Source organism: Pezoporus occidentalis, unplaced genomic scaffold, assembly GCF_034315485.1.
Source record: "Pezoporus occidentalis ecotype Australia unplaced genomic scaffold, CSIRO_AGI_Poc_V1 ctg62, whole genome shotgun sequence".
Taxonomy (NCBI): domain Eukaryota; kingdom Metazoa; phylum Chordata; class Aves; order Psittaciformes; family Psittacidae; genus Pezoporus; species Pezoporus occidentalis.
The window spans coordinates 2,239,844-2,265,765 of record NW_026915966.1 but is presented as its reverse complement, the minus strand read 5'-3'; the positions used below and the strand labels follow the sequence as shown (position 1 = coordinate 2,265,765).

General features: G+C 42.7%; 1 protein-coding gene and 2 long non-coding RNA genes across 4 annotated transcripts in view; 1 reads left to right on the top strand and 2 right to left on the bottom strand.

Annotated features, from left to right (window-relative positions):
- FOXK2 (forkhead box K2) overlaps positions 1-25,922 on the top strand; it is a 430,591-nt gene that overhangs the window by 170,025 nt on the left and 234,644 nt on the right. The window lies entirely within an intron of this gene.
- LOC134174643 (uncharacterized) overlaps positions 1-25,922 on the bottom strand; it is an 86,265-nt gene that overhangs the window by 26,506 nt on the left and 33,837 nt on the right. The window lies entirely within an intron of this gene.
- Positions 6,393-7,970, bottom strand: LOC134174662 (uncharacterized). Of its 2 annotated transcripts, none has more exons than XR_009968741.1 (2): positions 7,787-7,970; positions 6,393-7,066 (listed from the first exon to the last, which is right to left on the bottom strand). It is a non-coding gene; the product is annotated as an uncharacterized LOC134174662 (long non-coding RNA). The 2 variants fall into 2 exon arrangements; XR_009968740.1 differs by having other exon boundaries at positions 7,813-7,970.

The following is a 25,922-nucleotide window of genomic DNA, read 5'->3' as shown; positions in this document are numbered from 1 at the left end:
GCAGGAGTCCTTCTGCATGAGTGTATTTCTAGCAGACTATTCAAGAGCCTGGCATTTCCCCTGCCCGGTGCCCTGCTGCCTGTTGGTTCACCTCCCAAAGGCCAACTGGGGACTCCTCTTCACACATACTGTTAAGTTCAACAGTTTACTTAGCAGATTTATGACAGTGACCTTGAGCAGCCCCATCACAGCTCTCAGCACTTTATCACTCCTTGCTGCTGCGCAGGGGAGGATTTAAGCAAATAACCGGAGCCATGTCCTCAGCATGGTCACTCTGGCATGGAAAAGTGTATTATTCTTGGTAGCAAATACCTGGCAGACAAATCAGTTGCCATCCTATGGCTCTGTCTTGCTTCACTTACTGTGAGCAGCATCTGCTTTGTGCAAAACGATCAGAATATAACCCCGTGCTTTTCCCATTCCTGCTCTTTTTGCCTCATTTACATCAAAACCCCACATGGTAATTTTTGCAGTATTTTCTGTCTGACAGTGCATCCTGTGCATGAGACGAGGCTCCACCATCTGAAGTACATAATCACTTTCATAGCCCATTTCTTGGTAAGCCCTGCATATAAAGTACACAGGAGATTTTTCACTTTATTCCTGTCTGGTGGCTCTTTGCCCATAAAGGTCCAAGCACTTTATAAGCCAGCAGCACACAGCAGTCTGCATGATTTTATCACTGTGGCCAATGAAATACAGAGAGGCAAAACTACGTGCAGATTTCAGAGCCTGAGAAGTCCAGTCCCCTGCACACTGCATTAAGAGATTTGCAATGAAGTAACTAGACTATAAAGCAAAGCACTCCAATCTGGCATCACATGAACACAGCTGGAACCCCTTCTGCTCTCACCTCTGTCCACAGTGTGGCTTTTCCTGGTGATTCCCCAGCGTCCTTGCTCTAGAGTTTCCTGGTAAATCTGTGTAGATTTCATGGCTGAGATCCCATGCAACTGCTGCAATCTAGGGGACTAATAAACCTTGTAATGCTACATCCGCATTTAGAGGACAATTCTGATCCTCTTCCTCACATACTGCGCCTTTCCCAAAACCTCCTCACCCAAAGCCGTGCTGCCATCTCCTCCTTGAACTGCTAGACCTGACTTCAGTTGCTTTGGAGTAAGTTTCAGCCTCCAGCACTTGTAAACCAGCGCTTCTCCCCCAGAGCCCTTCATTATTAATGTCTTTGCTTTTTTTGGCCTTGCAAATGTCTCTGCTCTTTGTTCTTTGCATTTTATTTTTTCCATGTCACTTTACCTAGAAGCTGATACATTCCTTCCCCTCCTCCTGGAGGAGCTTACTGCGATCCACAGGGCTAGTGGTGAAAGTCGAAACGCACCCTTTGTCTGACAGTTCTGCAGATGTTCCACAGTATTTATGGGCATCTTGCCCTCCTAGGAGGTCCACAAATACACATAAACTGAACACACTGAGCTCTGTAAGGGAGGAAATCCGTTACAGTTCAGAAAATACAGAAGTGTCTCTCTTCAGAGCTGTTCCCTGCTCCTAATTGGACTTCATAATCATTCTGTGCTTGTTGAAGGGCCCCATTAACCCATCAGAATAATTATGCCAAGTCACCTTCATCTTTGTCATTTATTGTATTCAAGAGATAACCAAACAAATTAGCAAAAAGCCAATTACAAAGAACAAGAAGGAAGCAGGAGACGGGCAGTCGAGATTGTGACAGACACAGACTGCAGAAACAGAGATCCAGAGATGCCAGAAGCCCTCCTGCCTGCAGAAGGTTTGAGAAGGATGTGGGAGCAGAGCTGAAGTGCCACCTCCCACTGTTGGGTATGACAGGACAGGGACCACGTGCATGGAGCCTAGGAACATGCACACGCTGTGTGCAGATGAAATACCTGATGCTAAAGGTCCTTCCTGGGAACAGACCCAATCCAAAACTCAGCAGCGATCTCCCTTCCTTCCACTGTTTCTGTTTGGGCTGGTTCATGGCTCTAGTGCACAAGAGGCTGTGTAGAAGGCAAGGCTTTGCTGGGGGAATGTCTAGCTCAAGCCACAGCTCATGTCATTCTGATGATGATGCCCAGCTTAAAATCATCTAAAAAGTAAAACCTAAAAATCTAAAAGACAAACAAAAAAAAACCCCAAACAAACAAAACACAAAAAAACCCACCTAACTCAAACCAACCAACCCTAAACCAACAAAAGAAACAATAAAGCAAACCAAAAACCCTCACAATACAAACCACTTGACATTCCAGTTTAACATCCCTTGGTGCTGCAGGCTCGAAGCACCAAGTGAAACACTTCCCTGCTTTTTGCTGTAGGCAGTTCTCCAACAACACCAACTTCAAGGTCTTTTATTACACTCCCCCCCCCCCCCAGCTATACATTAACAGCATCACACAAAAAGTGAGATGGTGCCACACGTCCTGACAGGAATGCACTGGATTGCTGCATATGTAAAAGGTGGATGATAAGCGAAAACAGTTCAAAGAACAGAAGGCTCCAAGCACCAAGAGAGGGAGACTCAGATGTTGTGTGTGTATGCATATACTTAAGAACATCGACTTGGCCAGCACAAATAAGTCCTGAGTGGAGGATTTCACAGGCTCCTACTCACACACCACATCGTACAGGCAGAGAAACCAAAGTGCTGCAGGCCTCCCCCCCCACGCCATTATCTGACCTCTCTAAGAGCACACAGATAGTCAGGAGGAGCAGGCAGCATCCCAAACACCCCCAGGTCAGAGGATGTTACATGAGGTTACAACAATGTACTTGGCAAGCTCAGGGTTCCTGCACCACTTCTCAGTGATTTCTTAAATGCCAGTGACGGGCAACAATAGAGTCTGGCCTGCCCAGCTGAGACATCTCTGCTATCCCAAACCTGGCCAGTAGTGGGTAGCAGCAAAGATACTGATGGCTCATAATACAGGAAAACCATTATCCAAAAAAAAAAAAAGAGAGAGAAATGAATTAAAAATCTGTTTGCCTACAATTTTAGACTCGAAGTTTTGATCCACTTAATATAGGGGCAAAATTGCTGCCCATCCAAGGATCCTTCTTCTAGAAGCTCCTATGACTGTCTCCTCTTCCAGTTATCCAGGCTTATTCCTAACAGACAATTCTTTCCATGAGGAATAAATTTCGAGCAGCATCACTGACAACTAGATGCAGCTTTTCCACATAGAAGAATCAGTCATGCAGCACAACTGCCACTTCCTACATCAGACCCAACACTTCAACAATGTGTACATGCTGACAGCAATATTATCCAATGGATTTTTAATCTCATGGCTTTTAAAAGGGCTAGGAGGGATTTGAGTGACTGAAAGGAAACATCTACCTTCTATTCCTGCCTATTGTGTATTATGAAAATGTAGTCCACAAACCCCTCTTTCAAACACTGGCCTCAAACACTCCTTCAAACCAAGAATCCAAGTTTCTCTCTGGGCAGTGAGTTTCTCATGGAAACTGAAGAGCCACTAAATGTCACTATTTTTCCTCATATCTATAGATGCATCCCAAGCCCTTCTCCACCAAGGCAAATCCCTTCACAGGGTGCCATTCTGGGACAAAACAGCCCTCCCTGCAGGCTCAGGGGCTACAGAGCTCAGAGAGGCTTCCTCAGAAGATTTCTTATTTGGACAATCAAAACTGTTGATAATCTGGCCTTTGATTTCTTTCCTCTCATGATTAATATTAAACCATGTTTTGTCTGCATTATAAAAGCTTCCATTATGCAAAGCTCATTAAAGCACTTCCTAACTCCTTCTGAATTAAATGGCTTATAAACTCTAATTTCACTTTAGTAGGGTTGATGGATGAGCACCATAAATGACTAAGAGAACAAGCCACTGCTGCTCAACCACAGATGTTCTCAGACACAATAGTCCTCCTTTGTTCGGATAGAAAGGGCAGTGAATGACTTTAATGCCTTGCGTGGCTAACTAACTGTCAGAACAGCAGCTTACATACAAGCCCAATATCACTTCATTTAAAGAGGAAAGAAATCAATAGAACTCCAGCCTCAACACCAGCCCACCTTCCCCTGCCAATCATCAGGATTTTCTGGGGTTAGACATGTTCAAGACACATTCACCAAATAGTATCAACAGATTGATCTCTTTTCTGTATCTTACTTTCCTTCTAGCCACCAGGCTTACACATACACCTGCACCTTTGGGCAGTTGGGAGCCACTAAGTGTCAGTGATGGATGTATGTTTTCCATACCCACATAACCTCTAGCGTTTTAAAGGTCCGCAGCTCAACTGGTTCTGAGCAGTGTATGAACAGTCTTCATCTCTCAAGGGGGGTGGCTGGGTTCTTTGTGTAAAACTAGACAGCACCTTCAGCATTTGCTAACCTAGGGCAGACAGGAGACATGTAGGAATCAGGCTGGAGCACTTCAGAACCTTTGATTCTTGTTATAGCACATGACAAATAAGAAGCTGAAACAACTGCCCAGCCCAAGCCGTGGACGCATTTCTGTACAGTCTGAATTGCTACTGTAATCCCCAATCATTTCTAAGCAAATGATCGGGAGGAACTCCGAGGGAAGAAAACAAAAACCTACTCAATTTTTACCCCAGCTGGTACCAGGAGCTCCCATCTGAGCCAATTCTGCAGTTCAGAAAACCATCCTGCAAAAGCCATTTAACAACTCCAGTGTGTGTGTTTTGTCCCAGCTGGTGGGAGGAGAGCTTTGCAAACGTCTCAGCCAGTGGCTCCTGCTGTTTGTCAGCATATTAGCAAGGCCAGTGAAGAAGGCATTGCTGGAATGACTCAGGCTGTGCTAATGAAGTACCACATCACCTATGAGGGCTTGGTCACACAGAAGCTGTTGAACTCAAGAAAATGGAATGGTCTATAAAATTGTGCAATATCTTCTGGGACTCCTCAGCAATAATAATAAATCTTTACAACAGGGAGTGATTCATCTAACTAACATTCATTTAAGTAAATGAAGATAAAAAGAAGGTGTCGCTAGGGGCTTCCATCCTCAAAGCAAAGGATGGATTTTTACATCAAACATAACAAACCAGTCTGAAGCCAGAAGGAATCACTGCATTTCAGAAAGATCAGTCAAGAAACACAACTTGGCTGTAATCTGCTTTCTTCCAGAGCCTAGGGCTATCCACAGTCAGGCTTTTGCTCCCTCCATTGCAAAACTACATCACAGTTTCAAATCTCTCAGAGGTTTAGGGCAGGAAGAACAGAACCGTTCCTGAGCTTCTGCTTTCTCCATTCAGACAAACATTTGGGACTGGATTTGGACACGGTGTTTCTGCTTCCCTCCCTCCATCACTGTCAAGAACTGAATTATTCAGCAATTATATGCATTAGACCTCAAAGATCTTAATTTGTGTGATCAAGTGCCAGTGCCTATTAGTAAAAAAAATAGTACTTCATTAACGGCATCAAAGAAAGCCAGAAAATCCAGCATGTCTACTGGAAAAGTGAAAGTTATGACTCTTGTAATAAGAGATCAGAGCCTGAGATCCAGTACTCTAGAATATATTTGTGACTATACCTTTGAGGATGCAGCTTTCCAAATTACTGAAAAAGGCAGATGCCAAGATCAGATCTCACTCAGTATCTTGACACATAACTGGAGGTGGATTTGAATCACCCTCCCAGAGTTAATAGCACCAGGTTTGCTCCCCAGGGTGGATAACAGGTATCAGTGTGCACTGGGTGAGCAAACACCCAGTACCCAACAAACACCTAGTACCCAACAAACACCTGGCCATTACTCAGCATCTGACATGCTGCAATTCTCTCATTAAGTGCTTAGTAGCTACTGCAAGCAAGAAAAAACAACATGGCTGGTATTTCTGGCTTGTAATTTTATATGCAATCATCTGATTAGTGTCTTATAAGAGCATATTTAATCATATAGGACTTATCTAATGATGAAACTGCTATCTACTTTGAGGGAAGTTACCCCTTAAGCACACAGCAAGTGGTTTTCTGGATCTGAGACAGAACGTGTGATTTTATCATAAAACCCCAAAGGAACTTGCCTTTAAAATGTCACTCTTCTAGTTTAATATTTATCACACAGATTTTAAAATGGAAATGTGGAGTAACTGTAGTGAGGCTAACAGATCTGCCCCAGAAGCATATCAGTTTAGTCAAGAGTATGTCCCTGATGAGTGCTATTAAGAACATCAAGCAATGTATATTTGTTCTGTTTCAGACCAGTAGCAAACGTATGCGCTTTCACACTGGGTGGTGACAGTGAACTCAACATCAACCCAAATCTGACTCCAGGAGGAGCTTTCATGGTTCATTTAAGTGACCACTGATGGACATTCAGGTTTAAGCAAGGGGCTCACACCCTTGCAGTATATGCTGCTTGTTGCTTTTTCCCACCTTATTGTTCCCAGAAAGAACAAACTCCAGACTGTTCATAAAATTTACCAAAACACGTTTCAAGTTCTGTTGGGGCTTTTTGGAAAGACCACAAATCATCTAAAAGCCTCCAGCTTGAAAGCCGCATTTAGTAAGCGGCAGAAAGCTATGGCATGAGTTAGAGAAGTTGCATATAAAATCACAGAAGAATCAAACTCCATATTCCTCCTGTGGAAGAGCATTGTCACTGCTTCTCCAATCTCGTTCCCCTCATCTCAAGAGCCACAAAACCAGCGCAGAACATAGCCACAAACTCTAAAGACACACAGCTATTTCTAAGAACACACCAAAAACAGATCCTACAGCTTCCTGGTGGTTTTCCCCAGACCTCACCAACTCGGCCCAGACACCAGCATGGAGACCCTCTCTGCAACCCCCACTTCGCACCCGCGGGAGGCCTGCATGACAAGAATGAGAGGAGCTGAATACAGCTGCACATGGGTTAGTGACATTGGTGAGAGCAGATATGCCCATTCCTGCAGTGCAAGCTGATAGCAAGACTTCCTGGGATCCTCAGACCAGCTGGGCACAGCGTTATGTCTGCTCAGAGGCTGAACGACTGCTTTTAACTGGGCTATTTACTCGGCTTTAAAATGCCTGGGGCATCCTGTGCTTGGCTGGCAACTTTGGGGAAGAGTTCAGTCTTGGGAAGCAGGGGAAGTGTTCAATGCTGCTGAACTGAGCAATGAGTGAGAGGGAGAAAAAAACACCACTTAAAGATGGGTAATCTGAGCAAAACACATTTATATGCAGAATCCACACTTCCCTCCGGGGATTCATTAGAGAAGGCAAGGAAATTTGCTGCTGTTTGTTTGGAAAGGCGGATTTATTAATGGCTGTGAAAAAACAGGGAATTGCCAACATTTCCCCAGGTAACTAATGTATTTGTTGCAGACCAAGTTGGATCTTAGTTTAAAGGGCAAAGAGCTGATCTTCATAATTCAAAGTGAGAGAGGGATGAGACAAGATTCAGGTGGACCCTAACCCTGTTTCTAAAGGGGCTGTAGGCCACCACAGGACAGTACCACCACTATTAAAGGGAGCTTACATCATGTGTGATTTGTTTGTTTTCTAACCAAAATATGCTTAAACTATGACTCTTGGGGCTCAGTCTAGTTCTGAATGTGAATTTCCAAAGATCCTGAATGGCTATACATTCCTCCAAGAGAGGAGGATTTAAGCCAATACTCAATTTCCCATTTACTAAAAGATACCCGATTTGATTCACAGCTTCAGGTTCATGTCCCCCAGACCCTTGGGACATCTGTGCCTTTTCCCTGCAGTTATGGGTTTTATGGACTGCAATACAGTTGCTTATTCCTGAGACGAGAGCAGCACATTTTTCAGCCTGTGATAACTAGTGCTTTCCCCAGGTTTGTCTCTCAGGGCAGCACTGACCTTCTCTTGCCAGGGCTGTTGCTTACCCCCCAGCTGTGATGAAGCAATGCTCAGACAGCAGTTCAGGTCCAATGGGTGGGAAAGGATGCAGCAATGCATGAAGGCACCACAAGAGACTTATGGCAGAAAGGACAGGCAACAGCTCACTGGGAAAACAAACTCTCCTCCCTCAGGTTGTACCCTTTAAGAAGATTCACAGAAGAAAGAAAAATCACTCTGCCAGAAAGAGGTATGGCCAGCATGGAAATGGGAGCACAGGTTCCGCTCTCACTCTTTCCTCAGGAGAATAACAAGCCCAAGAATTAGAGGTGAATTTACAGCCCTTGACCAGATCCACTTCATTTGGTACTCGATTAACGAGTTTGCTGCTAATTGCCTGCTGCAGATGACACTTGACAGAGGCTGGTAGTGCACCTCATTTCTCCCAAATCCATTTCCCTATTGCTCTCCTATAGACTCATTCTTCCCAGCCCAACCAACAAGAAGGAAAAGAGTCCCATGCATGCTCTCCTCCCCTCACTGAAGAGCCTCAGGGCCTCAGCTTGGTGCCCTGGTTTAACTCCCCTTGTATCTCCCACAGGGTGTTATCCAAAACCTGAAAACACTTCCTTTCTCCAGTAAAGCTGATTGTCTCCATCAAGTATCACAGCAAAGTTTCCCAGTGTTGTGCACCATGTACAATAGCAGCCACAATGCCAACCCCTTAGTTTTGGGCCAAATAACACCCAGCACTTAACCCATAGTTATTTTCCTCAAAGGAAGGACTTACTCATTGATGTTTATTGGCCATTTGAAAAACATAAATAAGCTATTTAATAAGAAATGTTTCCTTTCCACTGCCTCATCATTATCAAATGTCTCATTTTCATTAGATCAGCTTGACTAATGGGAATTTAAATCCTAATTAAGGACTCTAGATGTGACTTTCACACAATATAATAACAAAATTGATGCTAGTCAAAAGGATATTAAAGTGCTTTCCATTGGAAAGTGAAATCTTTCAGCAAGTGTGCCAAGGTTTACTGAAGGAAATTATGTCCCTCCCTTAGGAAGCTTCTGCCAATTTCCTATTTCCAGGTGTGCACCTGATTTGTTCTCTTCTGTGGACCCATAGCTACATCTGCTACTGCTGTTACAGGATACTGTGCCAATAGATTAGGATTTCTGGAGTTCACACGAATTATTCCACTTCCCAATGTGTGCAGAGTTTTTGCTCCACTGGTTTTGACAATGATCCCCATTTCTTTTAAACTGGTTACTATTAAATCTTATAAATAATTCTGCTTCTGTTCAGACGAGTTTACCTGCGAGAAGCCAATAAAGGCCATAGCTGCAGTGTAGTAGTGAATTTATAAACTAAAGTTTGCTTTGCCCTTGAGCCAGAGCAATTAGCATCACACAATCCGCTTGCAGAGCGGTCAGGTGAAACTTCTCAGGAGCTGCTTACTGTCAATGCAGTCAATAGCTTAACACTTGGGACTCCATTGTGCACTACGAGCAGCAGTTTAGACAAGTCATGCAGCAGTCAGTGTGAGTAATATGACTTTGGTTAACCTGGTTTTGAGGCTCTGACAGAAGCAGCAGTTTAACACCTTCAAAGACCTGTAAGCAAGGACAAGTTGGGAAATGCTGTACAGCAGAGCCATGAGCAAGGACAGTTTAGCAGGGGCAGTGCAGCAGAGCAGCCCATATTCCAGCACTCACGTTCTGCTGCAGATTTCAGGTTCCTCTTTCCAAATATATCTTCATGAAATTGTCCAAAGTACCAGTGTCACCTCTAGCTTTGACTGTCCCCATGGTTCACAATTAGCACAAGAAGTGACAAGTTACATCATGGCAGCCTAATTCATGGGAGTTTATATAGAGATCTGACAACATCCTCCTCTGTGCTCATCAACAGCTAACAATAAAGGCACTCTTATCAACTCCCATAATGTCTGTTACCCTTCATTTCTTTCACAGTCTACATATTTTTCTAGCACAAACACAGAACATTGTTCTGGGACATTTGCTGTTACCCATTTAGTTTTCCCTATTACAAGGGCAAAGAGGCAAGCAGAGTATGACACACCACAGACGGCAAGACACTGACATTGGTATAAACCAAAAGAGGACCTATTGCACCAACAAAAAATGCTGAGCAACAGGAAACTAAACAGATGCTGTGTTTGAATCCCCTTCCAGAATAGGGGATTCCACTGTTGCTACTGGAGAGAAAGTGAAGTTAACATCAGGATCATTTGAGAGGTGTGACTGCACAAGCCCACAAGAAAACAAGACTAGCAGAGAAAGTCCTCCAGCCACCCCCATTATGCCTCCAAGTCAAATGCCTACTAACCTGCATGTCTCCATGTGAGGCTCCTGCATGTCAGTAGATACCACTGATAGTCAAGCACTGCTTAGGGCTGTAGTGACACAGACCAGGGCAGGGAGATGAAGCCACAGAAGTCAAATGAGGATTGCAAAAGCTCTTCTGCTCACAGAGAAGGAAAAACCCAAAAGAAACTGGGATATAAACTGCACAGCAGTGACACAAACTCTCCAAAAGGCATAGTCTGAACCTGGGAGATTTAAAAATCAGAATCGATCAGACCTCAAGAAGGAAATATTATTAAAACAAACACCTGCAGATCTAGACAGAAAGTGGCTTGACTCCTGACTGAATCCCAACCTTTTCTGGATGGTAACAGGAGAGTAGATGACTGGGGAGGACACTGGGGTTTTCCAAGTCTGACTGTGGTCAGCTTCATGCCAGGACTACAAGAAACGAGTTTCTAATACCTACTGGAATATAAAGAAGTTAAATGTAGAACTGTTCGTAGCACTGGTGGTGAGGGTAGCAGTAGACCTAGACGTGTTTCTGCAGTCCCTAGGGTTACCCAGCCCCAACAGTGACAAGCCCTATTTTTTGCACAGGCAGACAAGACATGAACCAGACAGCACCCGCAGTGCTCTGCTGAAGCTGCATTCTTTGCCTGTGCTACATTATGGAATTCCATTCTGCATAACAACACAGATACAGAGATTATTTCACAGAAAGGTGTCATGGAATCAATTGCTTTAAGACTAGAAAAACAACAGTTCCTCCCCCCCCCCTTTATTATTTGCTGCTAAACTTCATCACATCAACACATTTTTTTGTCAAAATGAGCATTTTTGCAAGTCTGCACCTCCGATTACCACACAATAGCCAGGACTAATTGCAACGTTCCCACATACATTATAAACTTGGGAAGCACTCATCTTGCTGTGCTGCTTTAAAGCACACTACTTAGAGCGCTGTTCTCTGCCTGCATTACTAGAGGAACATAAAAGCTCGTTTTATCTTCCAGGTTTGACCTTGTTCATGCCTAGAAACAGTTTTATGTTACAGTAAGAGTCAAAAGTGGTTCTCCAAAATTCTAGGGAAATAAGCGCTGTTGGAGAGTTCATAATTGAGTGAGGACAAAGCACAGCTTTAAATGTATTTTGGGTTTTTTCTCCTCAGATGGACAATGCACACAAGCACGTGTACATATTCAGCAAGCACATATCATGTGGAGGTATAATGCTTTCAGAATAAAATCCAGGCTTTTTACTGTAGGATCGGTGCCTGATTGGAGTCAATGCAAAATAGGACTCGCCAATCTTGTATCAGCTCAAATGCTCTAGGAAGCCTCAGCATGAAACACTCACCAAGAAATGTATTTATAATGACTCCTGATCTATGTCCAAAAGGATCCTTTACCTCCTTTCGCACTCAAAATGAAATATGGCTATGGCTATAGTAGCACAGCAATTAGTTAAGAGTTTTCTCTATTCGTTCTCCCTCATCTAACACCCAAATTGTCAGTAATGACCCATCAGAAGTCCCAAAAGGGTATCAGATCAAGTGGTGGATCCCGGCACTTGAACTCAGTCACCTCTACGAGAGCCCTAAGGCTGAAGGAGTAAGGCTGAACTAATACAGGATGTACGAATTAAACAAGCAATCCTCCCCTCAGCTTGCATCAAGTTTATTCTAGCTGAGACCAGGACACAGCATAGATATGAAAACATTTAATAAACCCCCTCATGGTCTCTTCAGGTTAAGCAAAAGTCTCTACCAAATAAAGAACCACTACCACATTCTTTAAATATTATCTTCTCCTTGTTTCTCTTTCATCCTTTCTAAGCAATAAGTACAGTTTGGGGCTTATAAACAATTAATACAACTATCCCATTTGATGCTTTGGAGCAAAGCATTTTTATCTCTAAATATTTTGCCCATCTGATACATTTTCTAGGGTAAAACCAGAAACATTCTGGCTGTGTTGTTTTGACTTGAAATAAGGCCATTAGCGTAGTTTTCAAAATGCCTGTGTATACAGCTCCACATTCACAACAGTCACAGTAGTCTTTGCAGAAGTTCTTTCACGTCTGCATGGCACTAGCTCTTTTTCAACCTCTTCCAGTCAAAAATCAAACAAAAAGAATCCAGCTTTTCATACACTTTCTTTTACGCTTTAGATTGCTGATAAATATGGAATGCCACATCCAGAGACCATTTCACAGCCCCTATTACAAAAAGGGCGTTCTGAAAGTCCATCAGAAGAGTTCAGTGACAGAAAAGCTCCAACAAAACTGAACCCTGAGCAAGTTTTTCCCCTGAATTAGTTTCCAACTTCCTGAAATAAAAATGAAATCCTCAGTTTTTAAGAAGTGATGCTTCCAAGCAGGTGACTTTCGAGATAACTTCCCCACAACAACACAGTAATGGGAACCCCAACAGCTGGGACTCCATTTCTAGAGTGAGATTAACATATCACAAGCCTTCAATACTTCTGATTCTAATGGAGTCATACAAAAGGAGAAAGAAGAAGGGTACATTTCAGGAAAGCTCCTAAGGTCACTGGAGCTTGGTTGTTAATAGAATTCTGTTTGTTCACTAAGCATATGTCCTACTTGCATCCAAGAAAATCACTAAAGATAGGTCTAAGAACACCCACTGAATGAGGCTGTTGGTCCTCTCAAAACCAGCTACATATAGGCTGGGTTTTACAAGACAGCTGAAGAAAGCTTGCAGCCTAAATCTCATGGGTACCAAACTTACTAACATAGGTTTCTTTGAGATAGCCTAGATTTCTTACACCATACATCCATTCTAGTCCCAGGTGTTTTCAAAGCATGCATACTTCTAGGGAAGAAAAACTCTTTTGTTCCCATTCAGCAAGATTCTTGAAATGCTGGAAATAAATAAATCAGTTCTGCTTTTTCAGAATAAACCCAAGTGCTAAATCAGGCTCTATTTCTCCCGAGTTTGCATGGGGGGAGGAGGAGCGCATGCAGGAGACCATGCTTTTTTTCAGTGCTCTCACGGCTCAAAGCATATTCCTCCCTCTAATAAAGACTAAGAGGTAGCAACAACTAAATATATATTCAATACTAGGTCTTTTTCCCACCACCCCTTTTCACCCACACAAGATCCCCTACATAAGCTAGGTAATTGTTTCCCAAAATGGCAACATATGCTCTGCAATTATCATTAGAGTTAATTAAAGCCTCTATGCAGTAGGTAGCTTTGAATTGCTGTTTACAATCACAGTCTCTGAATATGCTGCAGGTAATTGAAAGAGAATCATCAACTTGGTATTGTTGGATTTTTTTGCATTGGCAAAGGTGTGATAATTTCATTTTGGTCATCACGTATTCCTAAAAATGAAAAATTAATTTCCTCTACAGGCCTGATTCTCCCCATTGCTCATTATTTACTCCACTCCATTATTTTCATGTTTTGGTGGCCCTTACTGTACTGATACTTGGAATTCCGATGTTAATAGGGTCCAAAATGAGACAATATACCAAAGAGGTCTCGTCTGTATAGAAGTGAAAAGGCCTTTCATCTTTTCAGACCACTGGCAGCACGTATCTACACAAGACACATGCAACCCAGGACATGGGCCAGAATGGGAGGAAGGCACAGAACTTGGCAAGTCACTTGCACAGAGTTCACAGAGCCACTGCAAAACCTCTACGGTTGGAATGATTTGCCATCACTTGCTAGATAGGAAGTAAGATGCACCCCAGTTCTTCTGCATCTGCCTGTCTGATGGGCATAGTGAGCTCTGTGTCTGCACTGTACGGCTGGGACTTCAGCCTCTTGTAAAGGCTGCAGTTCTCAAGTACCAGGCCCTTTTCCCCTCTTACTCTATAGAGAAGTATTTAGCAGAAGATATACCTGGCTGGTACTAACAATAACATTTCCTTGATAATATTCCCCCTTTTCTTTCTTGAGGCTCCTCGGAGATTCAGTTCCCAGCCACGAGTCCTAAATATGCAGCCGAGTGGACCTCTAGGAGAACAGAGTCTTTATTTGTTGCGCTCCCACTTTGGACAATCAACTGGAGGCAATTTTTGCAAGTCCCAAATATCCTGTTCCTGTTTAAGCAGAGAAGTGTTTGGCAAGTCTAGCCATCAGGGTAAAATATTTATCATGGACACTTAGAGAAGCAAGATTTGCCTAAAAATAGGCAACCAGAATCTCCATCCTACAGTGAGGACTGACAGCTCTGGTTTCTGATATGTCCCTGAAACCAGACCATTGACTCCCTTCTGCTTCCCCGGGTATGTGCTCATGACTCTAACCTATGACAATTAGTGATCTGGTTCATGGGGTGATGTAGGTTAGAAGAGGGAGCCCCAGTCATCTAACTTCCGCTCTGGTCCCTGTTCTGCCTTGGATTTCCCACCCCAGGAGCTGAGAAATACAGTCAAAGTTGATGTAAAGATACCTCCACAGCCTACCTGCCCAGCTGTGGTTTTCAAAAGCCAACTAAACTAAAAGGACACTTTCAAGTTTTGACACACAACTTCAAAACCTGTTCTAGTCGTATAGAGGAAGGAAGAATACTTGCAAAGCATCACTTGAGAGCACTTACATTTGTCTTCTCTGGGGATTCCATCTTGGCTCACTTCTATCTTTGGCTCCTTTCCTCCCATTGTCCCCAGAGAGCGCATTTAAGAGCTTAGCAAAAAAAACCCTTCAACGCTCCTCAGGGACAGAACTGTCTCTGACAATTAACCCTTTCTTTAATTCATCTTGATAAACTTTATAGAGATGCCATGCTACCCAAGTTATTAATTTTATGCCCCCTTTCCCAAAGAAAAACTATTACCTCTCTTGTCTCTTGGTAAAGCAGCAGAAAGGTTATATTTACACCAGAATTTTGCTACCAGCAATGGAAACACGAGATGGTCCTGCAAAACCATTCAAGGTCAGTCAGCTGGCAAGGAACAGAGCTGCTGGCTGCTCTGAGTTTTAAAGCACACTCTTTGAAGGTTGATGATGCTGATCTGCTACTGACCACACATCTATTTTTGTGCTGAAAGGGATCCTGCCAAAAGAGAACAACAGTCACTTCACGAATGTATAACTCGAACCCTCTGATTCCACCAAAGTTCATCTCTTCTGGACACCCTGCCTTAACCTCCTGAGAATTCAAGCTTAGAAGTGCACAAGGAATCCACACTGTGATGTATCTGTACTATTCAGCCTGAAGAGACAGAATTACTGATGGCAGCCTCACCGCTGCCACACAAACCAAATATTTCAAAGGCAGTTTTAACTAAATCCAGAGATCTGGATTTAGATCCGCAAGACTGGTATCACCACCTTATGATGAGATTAAGAACAGTTAACAAAGAGTGATCTCGGAACATACTTAGAATACTCTCACCTCGTCCTGAAAGTTTCTGCGGTAGAACACACACAAAACCAGAGCTCTGAAGTGCTCATGGGGGGTTAAGCACTGTTCTTCCAAGCCCAAGGCAGAGACACAAGGAAGGTCCAGGTGCTTGGTTCAGGCTGGCCTCATGGCTGGAGCTCCAGCATGTGGGAAACCATCAGGAAGAGTTTTGCCAGTGCAAAAACAGGAGGTCAAAAGACAGAGCACCCTGGCCAGAAAGGTCTGGCCAACCACAAGCACATGAGTTCCTCTGAGAGCTCCTCAGTAACCCACTGCTTTAGAAATACACAGCTGAGGACTAAACACACAAAATTCACCCAGCCTTTTTCAACTTGAAAAAGAAGGGGGGAAACTTTACATTAACTCTGCTTCAGCCATTAAGAGAACAAAAGATCTAAATGTTCTCCATGTACCTATTCATTTTCTCCTCAGCCACAAAGCTGATTTCCTACAGAGAAGCTGTAGGGAGGGACATAAAAAGCACAGATGAAACATCACCTGGACACAAGAAAAGGCACTCCTCCAGGAAGACCAAACCCCAGATGCTACTGAAAACCAAATGGGTTTTAATGAATGGCAGATCTTAGTAGATAATCAGAGAGATTAGTAGAAAACTGGTTAGATCAAAGCCCCCCAACATGGCTTAGTGACCGCCACATCTGGGGGTGGTCACTGAAACCTGAAGGCTAAATTCCCTGTTAACAGGAGATCTTTCCCCCCACTGTGTGCCCTTAATCAAAGGAGGAAGAAAAGCTGTTTGGAAAGTGCTTTGACAGGTGTGAGGAAGATAAGCAAGAGGCAGATCACAAAGACAACAGTGTTTAGAAAAGAGAAGACTGTGGATAATCACCACAAATATGCATAAGCTCCATTCTGTATAGTAGAGCATGTCATTATTAATAATACTACTCATCTCTCTTATAGCACTTTAAGCTTTCGAAGTGCTATACAAATACTAATCACCAACAGAGGTGCCAAAGAATCCCTTCCACATCCTGCTGATTGCACAGGCTGAAAGCACAATAAGTAGAACATGTACAATGGCAAACACAGGCCTGAACAATCACCGTAGTTAATAATATGACAAAAAAGATTGTGTTCTAAAGGAAAAAAGATATTAGTGTGAATCCATTAGGAAACTATTCTTACCTAGTGCTGTGGAGGCAGAAGCAGACCGAGGGAGCAACAGATGCTGCTGGAAGGAAGACGGAGCACAGAGGGGACATGGAAACATCTGCAGGAGATGAGGACAAGGACATCCACAAGACAAGATCTGGGAAAACTTTGCACATAGACAGGGAGCGAAAGGTGAAGCTAGGGCAAAGGTTCCAGAGTAAAAGTAATGACATTAAATCAGCCAAGAAGGAAGGAATCTTAGCAGTTTCGCTTTATCAGGAATGGGGGAAATCAAATAAGCACCCACAGTCAGAAGGGCTGATAGGACCCAGGCTCATTCCTTGGCAATAGGAATGAGGAACAAATTACGTCAATTTTAGGTAATGATGGGAAACTATAGCCAAACTTCATGAATGCTGGTGAGAAAGCTTCCATGAATTAATCCTGTCTAGTCCTTGAATACTCAGGCTGTCAGGCAGTGCTTTCTGTGGAAGTGCTCAGCAGAATGCATAAAAAGGCAAAGTCTGTAATTGTACAGTGATTTTCATACAGCAACACAGAGAATAATGAGAATAACAACAACAGAGAGTAACACTGCACAAATGGTCATTACTGCAGCTGCTGAACAGAGCCACCCAGGAAGGGCTGCAGAATCCACCCACTCTGCTCAGGGCCACTCTGTGCTTTTAAGTGCAGGTGCACCAAGGCAAGCTCTGCCCTAAGCACCTGCCCTTAGAAATGCTTCACCATCTCAAACCATCTCTTCTACTATGAGGGCACCATAAAACTTAGCTTTCTGACCTCAGCTTTTAGTAAAATATAAAGAGAAAACCTACTTATTGACAAACATATGTCTATTTCTGATGCAGGAAGGACACAGAGAACCACTGCTGTGTTCCTAGGACAGAAGCTGTATAAACTACTTGAAAGGTGCAGTACAGAAACTCAAGTGTGCTTTTCAGGCAAATCCTATATGGCCCATTCACGTCCCTGCTAGATAATAGCTGTGTTGTCTCCAAGGCGACAGAGGAGGCAGATCTCAGCAGAGTGTTAAATGGAATTATCTCATTAATGCTTATTTCCTGGGTTACTGTTTCACTGGTTAATACAGAAGATGCTACAGCCACCAGAAAAAAAGCAAAGATCCTCTGGTCCACTCTGAACATCAAGCAGCAAGGAAGAGGGTGCAAACTTTTCTTCCCTGAAGGTCTGGCATAGCATCCTAGCCTGCAGTGAAGAAAGATTAATGCTATCTGCATTAAAAATGTAGAAAACACAATTCACCATAAGGCATCAAGATTTTCATACCCATTCAGTGATTCTCAGTGCTTTTTAAGCACTCACAATGTCTATTTAAGTAGTTTGAGTTTTAAAAACTATCAGAGGTTCTCAATGTGTCCGATCTCAGGGACACCCCAGTGGGTAAAACTTAATGAGATTTGTATCTGTGGCTCCTACTGAAAGTTTCTACCCTTTTCACCTGAATAAATTAAGCAGATCCTAGCGAGAGGAAGGAGAAAGACATGAAAGATTTGCTCCAGGGGTCCACATCCAACACACATCAATGTCACCAGGAACACTCATACGATTGCCGGCAGAACCTGGTGATGCTTCAGCTCCTTTTCCCATGTCATACTTGACATGAACAATGCATGGCAGAAACAGCTTGCGCTGTGAAGGAAAGTCAAAGCAAATACATCATAGGCAGCTACCTTTGCCTTTCACTCTGCAGGAAACTTGGGCAAAGGCTGACACATTTTACCCAATAAGTATTGCTTTCTTTTCTATCTCTTTTGCTCAAGTGTTTGATCATAATTGCTGCCTCTGGTAATTTATTGTTGTTATTTCTTATTCTTAAAGCTGATAATAAGTTTCCACATCCCTTTTCATCAGATAGCTGGCATCTACATATATTGCTATGTCTTCTCTGGGGTTGCAGAAATAAACTTCCTCCTCTCAAAAAGCTAAATGCTTCTTAGCAACAGGCAGCACCACCATCAGATTCCTCCATTGCCCTTGGATGCATTTAGAATGTTTAATATTCAAGGCAACAGCTGTCAAGCGAGATGAGAATTTTGCTGTCAGTGTAGCCAAAGAGAATTAGTGAAATTACCTGTTAATAAATGTATGCTACATAATCTCTTAAGTAAAAAAATAGGTTTCCTTATCACATAGAAATGGAGAGAAGATCTGAATTAAGTAATATTCACCTGAAATAAATGCTATCTGAAAGATATAGTGAAGTAAATGCATTGCTGGAAGCTATGATAAGAGGTTCAGATTGAAGAGAGACAGCTGAGGCTATCTGATACCATGGCAGCACAGTGGCATCATTTCCAGAGCATTTCAGAAAGACTCAGGGGAGCAACTTTGCTCTCTGAAGAGCTTGTGGCATTGAAAGTCCCACCAAAAAGGAGCTGGCTTGTATCAATACCTTTCTGAATTGCAGCATGCGGAAGAAGGACCAACAGTTCATCCTAACCAACCACAAGTGGGATGCAGCAGTGACTGCCACAAGCAAGATGAGCTAGGGAAACCCCACATTTTCTGCCTGCTCAGTATTATGACAAGGAAAGGGAATCCAATAGCCTGTGCTCCTGGTGGCTGGAGCCACCTTTACTTCAGGAGCAAAGCTCTCCAGCATGTGCAAATACCAGAAGTACAAACATCTAAATGTTGTGCTTCCAGCCTGCCTGCTCCAATACGTGCTACGTTAGTGCCCTGCAACTTCAGAATGACATTGTAGAGACATGCACATCTATTAAGCTGAGAACTGTGTACTGTTAGACTCTTGCCCCTTTCTTTTCTAATCTAAGTTACTTGGTACAAAGTCATCCTGGTCAATAAGGGGTCATACCATGTTCAGGTAATACCATAACACAACAAGAATCCAAACCACTCAGTTGCATTGAAAGCTTGGGGACTGACCTCTCAAGCAACATCTTGAAGGACACATCCACATTCAGGAACACTCCTGAGCAGCTGTAGCAGAGATGAGCAAGGAATTTCTGATTCCCACAAGATGGACATGGCACTGAGCCAGCGTGACTGAAATAAGATAAGGATCACAGCAACCCATTAAAAGGTAAACTACTCAAACAGGCAAATGTTCTGCACCACAGTCCAGCTTCAAATAAGTGATTTACCAGCCCCAACTGGAAAAAATCAACAGCAATTTTCATATTTTATAGAAAACCTTAATCAGGCAGAAATGAGAAAAGCATAAAAATCGGGCAATGGTGTGTGAAATGGCTGCATTTGTCCTGTGGATTTTCCAATGGCATTTGTACAGAGCCAAATGCTCCCATTGCCAACCCAAGATGAAAGCCCCCCAGGCCCCAGGGCAACTGTCACACTGATAAATTCCTCATTATTTCTCCTAACACAAAGGCAGAAATCAAGCCTTTCCTTTCAGTTATTAAACAATCATGAATTGTGATTTCTGCTGCATTTCCATTGCTTCCACTCCCATTAAAACCATTGACCTGAAGAATAATTCTGTCTCCTCATCACAACTAATCAGTAATGGGACAATAGCAACCTAGAGACTCTGCAAGCTCACATGTTTCCATGGTTTTCCAAGATGCACAAGGTCTCAGGAGAGAACATCAAAAGGTCTGGTGCATGCTAGATACATGGAATTCAGAATAGAAAGAAACACCTCCTTCCATCGATGGACACACAGACTGGCCATTGGACAAGGGGACAAACTGCAAGTTAAAAACAGGAGCCAGAATGAGAAACAGCAAAACTAGACAGAAACTTTCCTTCTGTCTAACCCTAGCTATAAATAACACACACCTAATTCAGTGCTAAGTGAGAAGAGGTGGCTGTCTTTTCATTATTTCTGGCAGGTGACAGCTAACGTCAGAGCTACATGCTGAAAAGCAGAGTCAGAACAAGGAGTCTTACACAGTCCAAATGTCACTGCCTTCATTTAGCCACAACTTGTATGACACAGAGTTTTGTGCAGAGTTAGACATGAAGCTTGAGCTTACAACAGCTTTTGCTATCGCAATGAAAATAAGGCTACCTATGTTTTTTGGCAAACCTGCCTTTTGCTAGGGAGTTGAGTTGAATCCAGTTGATCACACACATGATGATGCCTGCACTTGGTTGAAAACCTGCGGTTTCTTATTGTGGTTTTTGGAAAACATCAACTCTTCCAGCCAGGAAAAGGGTAAGGAGGAAGGGAAAAAAAAAAAAATTAAATCATTTTCCAATCAGCACTAAAGCAGTAAACCAAAAGGCAGTAAGTAAACAGCTTGGTAATGAAGAATTAGGTATTCCTAAACCAAGTGTTGTGCCATGGGCTGCCACAGACTGTGAGTCCTACAATCCCACCTGCTCTTCTGTTAGGGGTAAGCCATATTCACAGGCTAGTAAAAGGTTTTGAGTCTCTGCAAACTATCTGCTCTCCTGAGCAAGTGTGTCTGTGCAGCACATACAGGAGGCAGAAAAAGCTATAACGAGATCCAGAGCATCTTTATAAATTCACAAGCTTTTCTCCCTCTTATAGACAGGTCCAAAACTCCTCAGACACCTGAAGCTACATCACAGTGGTGTGCTCATTCCCTATATAACCAAGTAATCTACATATTCAGTAATTTATACCTGTGGAATTTTCCCAAGATATTCCTGTGCCCAGTACTATCAATGCTGCTCCATAACTGCTCCTGGTTGGGTTGGAGTCACAGAGCACAAAGGCAGATACCAGAGTCTTAACTCCAAAGGCTGATCTACCCAGCATTTCTTCTGTTGCTCCCTCCGTTTTGTTCTCCAGCTCCTCTTTGGAGAGGCAACTTAGTTTACCTCACCCCCTTTGAACACAGTGTTTGAGAGCAGTAGCTGTTCTGAAGTACTTAACTTACTCTGCATCAGCTCAGTGGTACTGACTGGCACAGCAAATTAGAATGTATGTCACCTAAGCAATTGACCTCCTAAACAAATATTTTAGCTGAATTACTAACAAGATCATTTTGTTTCTCCAAAACATTATTCTTTGGTCTGTTATCAGGGCCATTTTCCTAATCAAAGTTTCATGCAGCACAGCTATGCTGCTCCATAAAGACAGGGTTTGGTGCTATATCATGAATAAGTATCACATTCACAGAGCTGCTCTTCTATCAGCTCAGCTGCAGTTGCCAGTATCTTTTGCTGCCTTATGAATTAGATTTTTTCAACAGGTCTTTCCATTCAGTAGAATTCATTTCAAAGACTCTTGCAATAATACTGTGCACTTTGAGATTCTGAAGCATGGAAAATATTTCATCTTTGCAAGTCTGATCTTTTACCAAAAGCACCTTGTAGACAAAAGACAGAAAAACTGGCAGATGAATAAAATACAACGGACAAAGGAAATGGCTCTGTGGATATAGCTTATTCCCAAGTAAAAATCCCTTTAAAGCTTGGGCAGATTAATTACCCTATTGTAGTCAGCAATAACTTTCCATTCATTTTTACAGTCTTTCAGTCTAAGACTTAGTCTAAGTCTTACAGTCCAAGACAACCGTTATAAAAACCTATAGAAGGAAAGCACACAACATTAAGATCCCTTTTTATTGCCATTCCTATAGAATAAGAGAAAGGAGGATAGAGAGGCCAGACAGATACCACAGGAATGCTATGTTAAAGCACACACTCTTAAATTTATCCCAGGAAGCCAAACAGCCTAAAGAACGGATATATCCAGACAAACAGGTGCCCAGGAGGATTTGCAGAAATGCCTTCACAAATAAAATATTTGTAAAGCCAAAAGGTACTTTTCCACCTTTGGAAATGGCTCCACTGTCTTCCCACCAGACCCAGAAGGGAGGGGAATCACTGCAGAAAACCCAGATCCTCACCAGGAAAGAAGAAAATATTTCCAACTGTCTTTGGAGCAGTGTGTGCTGATGGTCACACATCAGCTGGAGACCAACCAACAAGGGGAAGAGTCTCTGTGGCTGGATTCTCTCTTAGCCAGAGTTACTTAGATTTGAAGCTTATACTGCTGAAAGGAACATATTTCTCTAATTTATCTGACCATTTCTGCAGGAAGATTGGGTTGCAGTTTTCAAATTCATCATTCTGCTCCAGTTTTCCTCTTCCCTCTTCCATATTGCTGCTCACTATAGATGTCCAAACAGGTAGCGTTACAAATGGAAGTTTGCAGTCTTTCATGTACAGGACTACCTGGCCAGGGAAAAGCAATCTTAGAAGAATTTATTACTCCTGTCCCTTATCAGTGGAAAGCAGGTGCAAGAGAATCATTCATGGTCACAGCAGGAACCTCAATCTGGAAAACTACTGTTTCTCTCAAAACACAGCTGATCACCCTTATGTCATAGATTTGGTCACTCAAACTACTCAAATACATTTAGGGTGTTCCAGCTGTATAAAAGCAGAAATTGCATATATCTGTGTCCACATGCACATCTGTGGACATACATACATACATATGCAGACTTCCTCAGGAGATTTCTAGGCCAAGCATTAGATCTGTACATTTAATTGAGAATTTGATTTGTGGTATCTACTCCATAATGTGAAAAAATATATTTATGACTGTCTGAAGCATATACATAAGATGGAGAGCCCTGCAAGAGTTGCTGGAACTGAGGAAGTCTTTTTACCAGGATTCAGGGAAAAGCCTCACTGTTAAAAGCACCAGGGACCTCCCACCCCAAAACTTGCTGAGAACAGGCAGGATAAAGCACTGGAGGGAGATAAGAGCTGGCTCTTACAGGGGTCTTTTCCCAGTGCCTGACAAGATAAACAAGTGCTTTGGAGGGCAGCCCTGTGCTTTGGATAAGATGCTGTCATAGGTTTTACTAATGCTCAAAGCCACAGACATTTTCTTCCTAACCCAAACCTCATTTGTAATTGTTCTTTGCTATGTCATCCCATAGTATTCCGACAGCAAAAAAAGTTCCCTGCTTTTAGCAGGAGAAACTGCTGATGTTAAAAATACATGGCTCATTCTGAAGTCTTTACAAGCCCTCGCTGTCAGATGGATCTTTGTTCTCCATCAATAAAATCAAAGCACTTTCTTTTCAAATCAGTCTTTCCCCTTATTTTCCCTCCCCTCCATGCAGTTTGGCTGCTGCTGGCACCAGTCTTTAGCAAGGAAGAGAGCTACTTATGTAAAGTAACTACCACCATCTTTCTGTAGCATATCCTAAAGGTCCTCTCTGTTGGACATCTTCAAATACACACCCAGTCCCATTGCACAGAAGTTGGAGCTACAAATTATTTGAATACACATACCCAGAATTAGAGTAGTCTTTCATCATCATCATCATCTTGTGCCTGATTCCTTTTCCATGTGATTTGCATTTCCCATTACCATTTTATCATGGAGCACAGAGAGAGCATTTGAGCAGATGAAGCCAGACAAAAAGTATGTGCATTCCAGCCAGAGAAGATGGATCATACTTTAGCATAAGGAATTGCATAACCACAATATGATTACATTTAAATACCCCTCATGTTATTATAAAAGTACTTTGACTGGCCAACAGAGCTCTCCCACACTGAATGCGGGCACAGAGATCTGCATATCATGGGACATAAGAACCACCACCATATGGCTATTAAAGCAGTTGCAGAGCTGCAGAATAAGGGGGGAAAGGAAAACCCATCACCTTTATGGTTATTCTCCAGCAGCCACACAATAATCTTGTTCTCTAGTTAGCATACAATTCAACCTCAGTAACGAACAATATAACACTTCAGATACAGTCTTCTTGTTCTCCCAGCAGGGAGCCTCCAGCCTCCAGGAATTGTAGATTAAATTCATAACTGAAGATAAAGGAAACAAACAGTGGCAAACTGGAGGACATCCAGGAAAGAGACTGAAGACCGAACCTGACAGGAGAACAAACAAAAACACCTGGCAGATCTAAGGAGGAGATTTGAAAAGGAAAGCAAAGTGTTCAGATGGCAGAGAAGCTTAATGGATTAGATGCTCCTTCTAGGAACACGAGCTTTAGCCTGATCAGATACTGAACTTTACCCACAGCTTCATTAAAGCCAGAACTGAGCCTTTAGAGGAACAAAGGAAATAAAAATATTTAACAACAGGAAACCAATAAAGCAACAAACTACAAGAAATCCCTATTTGTTTTCCAGTCCCAGCTGACTTTCTTCCCAAAGCATCTCCACAGGAAGCTCCTCATCCCATTCAAGTCAACAACAGTGCTTTCAACACACATCAAGACCCTTTGGACACTCAGCTTTATGGAGGCAGATGATCCCTGAAGTAAAGCTCAGAAGTTCCTGTATTGTGGCAAAGCATCAAAGCACAGGCTGGGACTTGCTATATCTGTAAGCTACCATCATCAGGGGAATGAGGAAACCTGATTCTGGGAGTAAACAGGATCAATTTTGCAGTGATGGATTCCAGCTGGAAGAAAGTGGTTAAGTATTGGGTTATTTTATTAAACGGAATACACAGAAGAGAGCCATGCAACAGAACATTACCACAGGAATGAAAAAGAAAAACACAAAGTGTCCTCCACACCCTAATGTTACTTTAAGAGTGAAAGGTTTAAGAAAATATTAAAACAGATGTGAAAAAAAGACTCTGAAAAAAGCTCCATTGCAGATTAAGCATTGATGCACAAGAATGAATAAACCAATATCAACCGTGTAAAAATCTGCAACCTCTTCTAGGATTAATGAACTATTCCATTAATGGAAGACCCCAGATACAAAGCAGCTTGCAGACCACATGAAATCCAACCAACAGCAACAGATTTATATGAAGTCACCCCCAAACTTTCTTTCTGATATGCTAGGATGGCTCTCATCACTCTTATTCCAGTATCTGGTGGCACAGGACTATATCTGTGCCATCAGAAATATATATATATTAAACATAACTACAACGGAGTGACTGAACGTCATACTATAAACCTCCTATCACCCAAGTTCCACATATTTATCCTTTTCCCTGCAGAATATGGAGAAAATAGGAACTTCAGAGCATAGCTTGAACATTAACAAACTTGGGCTACAATGGACTGAAGGAAAATACACAACTAGCAGCCTCTATTTTCTCAGTTCTTCATGCCCTTCACACCATATTTTGTTGCTACAGAACTGAAACCAAAGAGGACCACGGGGCCAGAAGGAGGAACAGTACCTGGGGGAGGCTTCAAGGGGACCTGCAAAACCAGTAAAGAGATAAGGGACTTGCGGGTGAGCCTCTCAGCAGAGGCCTGGGGTAAGCAACAGTTCTATGAACTGAGCTGAGCTTCCCCTCTTTATTCTCCCTACTTAAAACCAGCTGAGATAGGGATTCAAACATGGCCCATCTCTGGGCTGGGCAGGGG